Source organism: Bos mutus, chromosome 3 (genome assembly GCF_027580195.1).
Source record: "Bos mutus isolate GX-2022 chromosome 3, NWIPB_WYAK_1.1, whole genome shotgun sequence".
Taxonomy (NCBI): Eukaryota; Metazoa; Chordata; class Mammalia; order Artiodactyla; family Bovidae; genus Bos; species Bos mutus.
The window spans coordinates 19,412,559-19,422,723 of NC_091619.1; positions in this window are offsets into that span (position 1 = coordinate 19,412,559).

Genomic DNA, 10,165 nt, shown 5'->3' on the forward strand with positions numbered 1-10,165 from the left:
TACCAGAGAGTGTGCCATGCCAGAGAGTGTGCCATACTAGAGAGAGTGCCATACTAGAGAGTGTGCCATGCTAGAGAGTGTGCCCTAGAGAGTGTGCCAGAGAGAGTGCCAGTGTGCCAGAGAGAGTGTGCCATACTAGAGAGAGTGCCACGCTAGAGAGTGTGCCATGCTAGAGAGTGTGCCATAGAGAGAGTGCCACGCTAGAGAGTGTGCCATGCTAGAGAGTGTGCCACACTAGAGAGTGTGCCATGCTAGAGAGTGTGCCACGCTAGAGAGTGTGCCACGCTAGAGAGTGTGCTAGAGATGCCTAGAGAGTGTGCTAGAGAGTGTGCCATGCTAGAGAGTGTGCCATAGAGAGAGTGCCACACTAGAGAGTGTGCCACACTAGAGAGAGTGCCACGCTAGAGAGTGTGCCACGCTAGAGAGTGTGCCACGCTAGAGAGAGTGCCACGCTAGAGAGTGTGCCACGCTAGAGAGTGTGCCATGCCAGAGAGAGTGCCATGCCAGAGAGTGTGCCATGCCAGAGAGTGTGCCATACCAGAGAGTGTCCCATACCAGAGAGAGTGCCATACTAGAGAGTGTGCCATACTAGAGACAGTGTCATACTAGAGAGTGTGCCATTCTAGAGAGTGTGCCATTCTAGAGAGTGTTCCATACTAGAGAGTGTGCCATGCTAGAGAGTGTGCCATGCTAGAGAGAGTGCCACGCTGGAGAGTGTGCCACGCTAGAGAGAGTGCCACGCTAGAGAGAGTGCCACGCTAGAGAGAGTGCCATGCTAGAGAGTGTGCCATACTAGAGAGTGTGCCACGCTAGAGAGTGTGCCACGCTAGAGAGAGTGCCACGCCAGAGAGAGTGCCATGCCAGAGAGTGTGCCATGCCAGAGAGTGTCCCATGCCAGAGAGTGTGCCATGCCAGAGAGTGTCCCATACCAGAGAGAGTGCCATACTAGAGAGTGTGCCATACTAGAGAGAGTGCCATGCTAGAGAGTGTGCCATGCTAGAGAGTGTGCCATACTAGAGAGAGTGCCATGCTAGAGAGTGTGCCATGCTAGAGAGTGTGTCACGCTAGAGAGTGTGCCACGCTAGAGAGAGTGCCATGCTAGAGAGTGTGCCATACTAGAGAGTGTCACACTAGAGAGTGTGCCACGCTAGAGAGAGTGCCACGCTAGAGAGAGTGCCACGCTAGAGAGAGTGCCACGCTAGAGAGTGTGCCATGCTAGAGAGAGTGCCACGCTAGAGAGTGTGCCACGCTAGAGAGAGTGCCACGCTAGAGAGTGTGCCATGCCAGAGAGCCACGCTAGACAGTGTGCCATGCCAGAGAGTGTCCCATACCAGAGAGTGTGCCATACCAGAGAGTGTCCCATACTAGAGAGAGTGCCATACTAGAGAGTGTGCCATACTAGAGAGAGTGCCATGCTAGAGAGTGTGCCATGCTAGAGAGAGTGCCATGCTAGAGAGTGTGCCATACTAGAGAGTGTGTCACACTAGAGAGAGTGCCACGCTAGAGAGTGTGCCACGCTAGACAGAGTGCCACGCTAGAGAGTGTGCCACGCTAGAGAGAGTGCCACGCTAGAGAGTGTGCCATGCTAGAGAGTGTGTCACACTAGAGAGAGTGCCACGCTAGAGAGTGTGCCACGCTAGAGAGTGTGCCACGCTAGAGAGAGTGCCACGCTAGAGAGTGTGCCACGCTAGAGAGAGTGCCACGCTAGAGAGTGTGCCACGCTAGAGAGTGTGCCATACCAGAGAGAGTGCCACACTAGAGAGTGTGCCACACTAGAGAGAGTGCCACGCTAGAGAGAGTGCCACGCTAGAGAGAGTGCCACGCTAGAGAGTGTGCCACGCTAGAGAGAGTGCCACGCTAGAGAGAGTGCCACGCTAGAGAGTGTGCCATGCCAGAGAGAGTGCCATGCCAGAGAGTGTGCCATGCCAGAGAGTGTGCCATACCAGAGAGTGTCCCATACCAGAGAGAGTGCCATACTAGAGAGTGTGCCATACTAGAGAGAGTGCCATGCTAGAGAGAGTGCCATGCTAGAAAGTGTGCCATGCTAGAGAATGTGCCATGCTAGAGAGAATGCCATGCTAGAGAGTGTGCCACGCTAGAGAGTGTGCCATGCTAGAGAGTGTCCCATACCAGAGAGTGTGCCATACCAGAGAGTGTCCCATACTAGAGAGAGTGCCATACTAGAGAGTGTGCCATACTAGAAAGAGTGCCATGCTAGAGAGTGTGCCATGCTAGAGAGTGTGCCATACTAGAGAGAGTGCCATGCTAGAGAGTGTGCCGTACTAGAGAGTGTGTCATGCTAGAGAGTGTGCCATGTTAGAGAGAGTGCCATGCTAGAGAGTGTGCCATACTAGAGAGTGTGTCACACTAGAGAGTGTGCCACACTAGAGAGAGTGCCACGCTAGAGAGTGTGCCACACTAGAGAGAGTGCCACGCTAGAGAGTGTGCCACGCTAGAGAGAGTGCCACGCTAGAGAGAGTGCCACGCTAGAGAGTGTGCCACGCTAGAGAGTGTGCCATACCAGAGAGTGTCCCATACCAGAGAGTGTGCCATACCAGAGAGTGTCCCATACTAGAGAGAGTGCCATACTAGAGAGTGTGCCATACTAGAGAGAGTGCCATACTAGAGAGTCTGTGCACCACCATGAAAGGTCTTGTATGATGCACAAGACCTGATGCAGCAAATAAATAAGTAAAAGTAAACTTTCTAAAAAAGAAGAAAAACCTGAGTGAACTTTTTGGCCACCTCCATATAACAGCTATGCCAATACTGCCCTAGTGTCCTGGGATGCAGCCACCTGAGGAAGAAGCGCTGCTGCCAACCTGTGAAATACATGTTACCTCCAACTGAAGGAGGTGAAAAATAACCTTCACCGAATTTAGATAATAAATCCCAAATCATACAACTAGTGAAGACCAAAAGCAGGGTTCAGACCCAGGGCTGGTTGACTGCAAAGCTGTGTTCTGTCTGAGTACTTGAGACTTCCTGATGACTGGGGCAGGAGCAGCTCTGACACTTTCTCTTTTCCCAGGGTCCTAGAGTCATTTAGGACACCTTGGCCTTCGACCTGCTAAGTGTTGCCCAGTGGGGGTTAGGCTGGGCCTAGGAGAGCCCATTCTATTATTTTCTTCTAATTCCTTGCATTATTCACTTATATAGACTTTATCTTTCCTTGCAATTCTTTGGAACTCTGCATTCAGATGGGCATATCTTTTCTTTTCTCCTTTGCCATTTGCTTCTCTTTTCTCAGCTATTTGTGAGGCCTCTTCAAACAACCATTTTGTATTTTTGCATTTCTTTTTCTTAGAGATGGTTTTGATCACTTCCTCCTCTACAACATTATGAACTTCTGTCCATAGTTCTTAAGGCACTCTATCAGATCTAATCCCTTGAATCTATTTTTCACTTCCACTGTATAATCATAAGGGATTTGATTTAGGTCATACCTGAATGGCCTAGTGGTTTTCCCTACGTTCTTCAATTTAAGTCTGAATTTTGCAATAAGGAGTTCATGATGTGAGAAATAGATTTAAGGGACTAGATCTGATAGATAGAGTGCCTGATGAACTATGGACAGAGGTTCGTGACATTGTACAGGAGACAGGAATCAAGACCATCCCCAAGAAAAATAAATGCAAAAAAGCAAAATGGCTGCCTGAGGAGGCCTTACAAACAGCTGTGAAAAGAAGGTAAGCGAAAAGCAAAGGAGAAAAGGAAAGATATACCCATTTGAATGCAGAGTTACAAAGAATAGCAAGGACAGCTAATAAAGCCTTCCTCAGGGATCAATGCAAAGAAATAGAGGAAAACAATAGAATGGAAAAGACTAACAAGGGAACATTTCATGCAAAGATGAGCACAATAAAGGACAGAAATGGTATAGACCCAACAGAAGCAGAAGATATTAAGAAGAGGTGGCAAGAATACACAGAAGAACTGTACAAAAAAGATCTTCATGACCCAGACAATTACGATAGTGTGATCACTCACCTAGAGCCAGACATCCTGGAATGTGAAGTCAAGTGGGCCTTAGGAAGCATCACTACGAACAAAGCTAGTGGAGGTGATGGAAATCCAGTTGAGCTATTTCAATCCTGAAAGATGATGCTGTGAAAGTGCTGCCTTCAATACGCCAACAAGTTTGGAAAACTCAGCAGTGGCCGCAGGACTGGAAAAGGTCAGTTTTCATTCCAATCCCAAAGACAGGCAATGCCAAAGAATGCTCAAACTACGGCAAAACTGCACTCATCTCACATGCTAGTAAAGTAATGCTCAAAATTCTCCAAGCCAGGCTTCAGCAATATGTGAACCGTGAACTTCCAGATGTTCAAGCTGGTTTTAGAAAAGGCAGAGGAACCAGAGATCAAATTGCCAACATCTGCTGGATCATCAAAAAAGCAAGAGAATTTCAGAAAAATGTCTATTTCTGCTTTCTTGACTATGCCAAAGCCTTTGACTGTGTGGATCACAATAAACTGTGGAAAGTTCTGAAAGAGATGGGAATACCAGACCACCTGACCTGCCTCTTGAGAAACCTGTATGCAGGTCAGGAAGCAACAGTTAGAACTGGACATGGAACAACAGACTGGTTCCAAATAGGAAAAGGAGTATGTCAAGGCTGTATATTGTCACCCTGCTATTTAACTTCTATGCAGAGTACATCATGAGAAATGCTGGGCTGGAAGAAGCACAAGCTGGAATCAAGATTGCCGGGAGAAATATCAATAACCTCAGATATGCAGATGACACCACCCTTATGGCAGAAAGTGAAGAGGAACTCAAAAGCCTCTTGATGAAAGTGAAAGAGGAGAGTGGAAAAGTTGGCTTAAAGCTCAACATTCAGAAAACGATCATGGCACCTGCAGCAGCACAGCCTCCTCAAGGGCAGATGGCAAAGGCCTTTATTGTTGTTCAGTCGCTGGCAAATGCTCCTGGCAAGTGCCAATTTGTAGTTGACTGTTCCTTGGACTTAGATGGACTTGAATACTTATAAAGACCTTTTTCTTACTTTCCGCTCTTGATCCTCAACTCTGCCCTATAAGCTAATTAGATAAGGCACACATTTATCCTCTGAGTCATTAATAACAAACACAGATGACATGAATTACACTGATATCCTCAATTAGCAGTTTGGAGCCCACTCAGAGATGTCACAGGGCTTGTTGAAGTTCACTCAGCTAGTTCGGGTGGAATCACAGCTTGCACCCAGGTGGCACTTAGACCCCAGGAGTTCCACTTTAGCTGGCAAGAACAGGGAAGACTGGAGCCTGGAATTGGCTTCCCTTCCTGGCTTATTTCTTTCTTTTTAAAAAATAATATTTATTTTTGGCTGCACCGGGTCTTCGTTGCTGCCCATGGGTGAGTTGTGGTGAGTGGGGGCTAGCTTTCCTTGTGGTGGGCAGGCATCTCATTTCTGTGGCTTCTCTTGTGGTTGAGCGTGGGCAACCCCAAGGCATGTGGGATCTTCCTGGACCAGGGATTGAACTTGTATCCCCTGCATTGGCAGGTGGATTCTTAACCATTGGACCACCAGAGAGGTCCCCTGGCCTGTTTCAATTGCTCTTCTCTCTCAGGGTGAGTTAGCTGGCCCCTGATATCTGACTCCCATCAGACCACAGAAGACAAGCCAGGTGGGAATTAAATGGGACTTTCTCCAGGAGTTCTCACTCCTCCTTCAGCACATCATCTAGCAGGCTGTGCCCTTCCTTGAAGGGTCTTTGACCCAGCCTCCACAGAGCCCAGTGAGCCTCCTCCTTCTTCCTGAAGTTATCCCTTGCTTCCTGGACTGCTCTGGACTTCCTGCGGTTCCTCTGCCTGTCTCTTATCTGTATCCTTTGTTAATGCTTCCCCCTCCTCACCCTACCAGGCAAGGAGCAGAGCAGGATAGCAGTGACCCAGGGCCTTCACAGGTAGGTGGTGACGGAAGGAAGACATGGCTCTGGGAAGGATCCACAGGCTCCTCAGCGGTGTCTGTGTCGAGATGTGCAGATTTAAAGCTGGATGAGACACATTCTGGAAGTGGCTATGTCACTCTTGGGCTGGAAAGCTTTGACTGAGGTCCTCACATCAAGGGGGAAATCTTACAGGTGAGGGTTCAGTGAGATAAAATATATGTGAACGTGCAGATTTCAAATGCCAGTGACTTAATAGCTATTCCATAAATAAAGTGTTTGTGTAGAGAAGAAAAAAGGGAAGAAGGCTTTGCACATCTCAAATAGCCAGACTGCCTATCAGGGACTGTCTCAACCTGGGCCCTTGTCTCCTCTTTCTGGCTTTTTTTTTTTAGTTTTTAAAAATTAAAAAATTTTTTTTATCTTTGGCTCCGCTGAATCTTTGTTGCTGCACATGGGCTTTCTCTAGTTGCAGTGCGAGTGGGGGCTACTCATTGCAATGGCTTCCCCTGTTCCGAGGCCTGGGCTCTAGAGTGCGGGCTCGGTAGTTGTGGCACATGGGCTTAGTTGCCTTTCAGCGTGTGGAATCCTCCCAGACCAGACCAGGGGTCGGACCCCTGCCCCCTGCAGTGGAAGTGTGGAGTCTTAACCACTGGACTGCCTTGGTTCAGTTCAGTTCAGTCGCTCAGTCATGTCCGACTCTTTGTGACCCCATGAACCGCAGCACGCCAGGCCTCCCTGTCCATCACCAACTCCCAGAGTTCACCCAAACCCATGTCCATTGAGTCCGTGATGCCATCCAACCATCTCATCCTCTGTCATCCCTTTCTCCTCCTGCCCTCAATCTTTCCCAGCATCAGGGGCTTTTTCAATGAGTCAGCTCTTTGCATCAGGTGGCCAAAATATTGGAGTTTCAGCTTTAGCATCAGTCCTTCCAACGAACACCTAGGACTGATCTCCTTTAGGATGGACTGGTTGGATCTCCTTGCAGTCCAAGGGACTCTCAAGAGTCTTCTCCAACACAACAGTTCAAAAGCATCTATTCTTCGGTGCTCAGCTTTCTTTATAGTCTAACTCTCATGTCCATACATGACCACTGGAGAAACCATAGCCTTGACTAGACAGACCTTTGTTGGCAAAGTAATGTCTCTGATTTTTAATATGCTGTCTAGGTTGGTCATAACTTTCCTTCCAAGGAGTAAGCATCTTTTAATTTCATGGCTGCAATCACCACCTGCAGTGATTTTGGAGCCCAGAAAAATAAAGTCTGACACTCTTTCCACTGTTTCCCCACCTATTTCCCATGAAGTGATGGGACCGGATGCCATGATCTTAGTTTTCTGAATGTTGAGCTTTAAGCCAACTTTTTCACTTTCCTCTTTCACTTTCATCAAGAGGCTCTTTAGTTCCTCTTCACTTTCTGCCATAAGGGTGCTGTCATCTGCATATCTGATGTTATTGATATTTCTCCCAGCAATCTTGATTCCAGCTTGTGCTTCATCCAGCCCAGTGTTTCTCATGATGTACTATGCCTAGGAAGTCCATATTTTGTATTGTTTTCAGTCTCCATTCTCTTTTTTCCCTTTCTTTTTTTGGATTATAGTTGATTTACGATGTGATAACTTCTGCTGTACAACAAAATGATTCACTTATACATTTATATATGATATATATAATATATATATAATACACCTTTTAAAAATATTATTTCCCATTATGATTCATCATAGAATACTGAATAGAGTTCTCTGTGCCATATGTAGGGCCTTGTTGTTTATCTATTCTTTATATAATAGCTTACATGTGCTAACCCCTCACTCCATCCCTTCCCAGTCCCCTCCCCTTTGGCATTGATATCAACTTTCTAGCCATCTTCCTCCTGGCCTTCTAGGAGCTCCACCTGCTACAAAGTGCATTCTAGGGAATTTCTCCTCAACGACCTTATTTCATGTGGACCTGCAATGGCTTAGGAATGCCTGGCCAGCTGCATGGGGCTGAGAGGGGAAGGGTGGGATGGTTTGGGTATGGGGGAAATCATGGTATAGGATGAGGAAAGTGAAATGAGGCTTTCCTTTGGCCAAAGGCCAAAGCTCTGTGCCTTTCTCTGAGGAATTTCCTAGCACCTGAGGTTCTGTCGACATGATCTCTAATTTCTTTTGAGGTTCCACTTTTTTCCTTACAGACTCCTGTCTCAAGGTGGAGGCAGACTGGCCTAGAAACCCAACCCTGCCAAAAGGTAGCAATGTCACACCCTCCTTGCTTGGGTCGCAGTTTACTACGTAATGATGTTTTCCTAGACCTCTCCCTAGTTCTACTCCAGGTAGGTACAATAAGTTTTATTGTCATAAAATATGCTTGACATAAAATTTACCATTTTAACCACTTTTAAGTGTACAGTTAAGTGGCATTACGTATATTCACACTGTTGTGCAACAATCATCACTACCCATTTCAAGAACTTGTAAAATCTCAACAGAATGAAATGCGGTACCCAGTAAATAATAATTTCCTATTCTTCCCTCTCCCTGCTTTCTGGTAGCCACTATTCTACTTCCTGTCTCTATGAATTTGATTACTCTAGTGGGATCAAAAGTAAGGGGAATCATACAGTATTTTTTCCTTTTGTCTGGCTTGTTTCACTTAGCACAACGCTTTCAAGATTCATCCATGTGGTATCATGTGTCAAAATTTCCCTTTTTTAAGGCTCAATAATATTCATGTATCAATGTATACCACATTTTGTTTATCCACTCATCTGTTGATGGACCCTTGGGTTGCTTCCACCTTTTGGCTGTTGTGAATAATGCCGCAATGAACACTAGTGTACAAGTTTGTTTGTATCTCTATTTTCCTTTGGGTATATCCCTAGGAGGGGCATTTCTGGGTCATACTGGTAATTCTCTGTTTAATATTTTGAGGAACCATCAAACTGCTTTTGTTAGCAACTGTACCGCCTTACATTCCCACTAGCAATTTATGGGGATTCAAATTTCTCTGTCCTCACTGATGTTTGTTATTTTCAGTTTTTTTTGTTTTGTTTTTGCTATAGCTAGTTTAATGTGTAAGTAGTATCGCATTATGGTTTTGATTTGCATTTACCTAATGATGTGGGCGGAGAAGGTAATGGCACCCCATTCCAGTACTCTTGCCTGGCAAATCCCATGGATGGAGGAGCCCGGTGGGCTGCAGTCCATGGGGTCACTAGGAGTCGGACACGACTGAGTGACTTCATTTTCACTTTTCACTTTTATGCACTGGAGAAGGAAACGGCAACCCACTCCAGTGTTCTTGCCTGGAGAATCCCAGGGATGGCTGAGCCTGGTGGGCTGGCATCTCTGGGGTCGCACAGAGTTAGACACAACTGAAGCAACTTAGCAGCAGTAGCAGCAGCAGCAATGATGCTGGGAGGGATTGGGGGAGGAGGAGAAGGGGAAGACAGAGGATGAGATGGCTGGATGGCATCGCTGACTCGATGGATGTTGAGTCTGAGTGAACTGCAGGAGTTGGTGATGGACAGGGAGGCCTGGTGTGCTGGGATTCACGGGGTCGCAAAGAGTCGGACACGACTGAGCAACTGAACTGAACTGAACTGAATGACTAATCGTATTGAGACTCTTTTCAAGTGCTTATTGGCCATTTGTGTATTTTCTTTGAAGAAATGTCTACTTAAGTCCTTTGCCCATTTTCTAATTGGGTTGGTTGTGTTTTTGTTGTGGAGTCTTAGAAGTTCTTTATATATCTTGGATATTGAATCCTTATGAGGTATGTGATTTGCAAATATTTTCTTCCATTTTGTAGTGTTTTTTCCAGTCATGATAGTGCTCTTTGATGTACGAACATTCTTAACTTTGATGAAGTCCGATTTGCCTTTTTGTTGTTGCTGTCATTGCCTATGCTTTTGGTGTCACATTTAAGAATCTATTGCCAAATCCAAAATATGAAGGCTTACCCTGGAACCAGAGATCAAATTGCCAACATCCGCTGGATCATGGAAAAAGGAAGAGAGTTCCAGAAAAACATCTATTTCTGCTTTATGACTATGTCAAAGCCTTTGACTGTGTGGATCACAATAAACTGTGGAAAGTTCTGAAAGAGATGGGAATACCAGACCACCTGATCTGCTTCTTGAGAAATCTGTATGCAGGTCAGGAAGCAACAGTTAGAACTGAACATGGAACAACAGACTGGTTCCAAATAGAAAAAGGAGTATGTCAGGGCTGTATATTGTCACCCTGCTTGTTTTAACTTCTATGCAGAGTACATCATGAGAAACG